Genomic DNA, 1,109 nt, shown 5'->3' with positions numbered 1-1,109 from the left:
TTTTTTTTTTTTTTGTTAACTGTCTTATAGTTTCTGACTTACCCTGTCTTGCTCTTCTAGAAGGAGTTCTGGAAAGTCTACAAAAATGGACTTCAGGGAGAAAGTAACACAGGACATAGCTGGTATTCATTTTACCTTGCATTCCCATTAATCATTGGCCTTTTTGTTATCCTCATTGTCATTTTTATCATATGGAGATGCCTCTTTAAAAAGAAAACGCGTAGACAGTCGGTGTACGTGCATAGGGGAGCCCACGAAGCGCTGGGTGATGGTGCTGTGGCTGACGGCAGAGGTCCTCTTCCGCCGCCTCTCAGCATTGTTCATTCCCCACAGGAGGAAATGTATGAAGTCAGTGGGCTCTCTCCAGGAGGTCTGAGCTTTACGGATGGACGGTCAGACTCAATATCCACAAGGCTCTCAAACTGTGATCCTCCTCCTTCGTATGAGGAAGCCACTGGTGAAATCAGTGTGAGGAGTGAAACTGAACAACATTTAGATCCACCCCCGCAGTACGAGGACATTGTGAATTCCAGTTTGGCCAGTGCGATGGCACTGTCTCCTGTTGTCACCAGTACCAAGTAAAGCAAGAAGAATGCTATGGACTTTTAAAAATTACTAATCGTTTTGTAGCACTTTATCTTGGCTTATGATGCATTTCTGTAATTGAATGGACTTATACAATGAACTTCACTTTTGGTTTAGATTCACTTGTTCTTTGGGTTTGGGATTTTTTTATTTCCCTGCAGCAGGTCTTAGAAGATACTGTATTGAGAGTGTAGTGCGGGTACAAACGTGGTGCTCTGTCATACTTCTCAAAAGTACCTCTGCTTTGAGGGATATCACTTGTGCTTTTCTGAATGTTGTCCACATTCCCCACGAGACTTGTGGAATCCCCATCCCCTTTCTTACTGCAGACTGTCAGAGTTGCCCGAAACAGGGAATCCTTAAGCAACATTTTAGATAGTTATTTACACTAAAGGGGACTGATTTTGCAGTATTGCCTCTTCTGCGGCTGGTTCTTTTTCTCACTTGGTTTTTTGTTACACGCTGCACCCTATCCCTGGGCCCTTGGAAGGCTGAGAGCAGTATGCCTTTGTGTTCACTGTCTC

The 1,109-nt window shown here is 43.9% G+C and overlaps 1 pseudogene across 1 annotated transcript; it reads left to right on the top strand.

Moving 5' to 3' along the window:
- Positions 1–60: 60 nt before the first annotated feature.
- Positions 61–599, top strand: LOC104503329 (annotated as a pseudogene). The gene has a single exon (XR_727949.1). The product of XR_727949.1 is annotated as a transmembrane gamma-carboxyglutamic acid protein 1 pseudogene (transcript).
- Positions 600–1,109: the final 510 nt, after the last annotated feature.

This window comes from Eurypyga helias, unplaced genomic scaffold, assembly GCF_000690775.1.
Source record: "Eurypyga helias isolate BGI_N326 unplaced genomic scaffold, ASM69077v1 C15612415, whole genome shotgun sequence".
Taxonomy (NCBI): Eukaryota; Metazoa; Chordata; class Aves; order Eurypygiformes; family Eurypygidae; genus Eurypyga; species Eurypyga helias.
The sequence above is the reverse complement of the archived record's forward strand: the minus strand, read 5'-3'. Positions and strand labels throughout refer to the sequence as shown.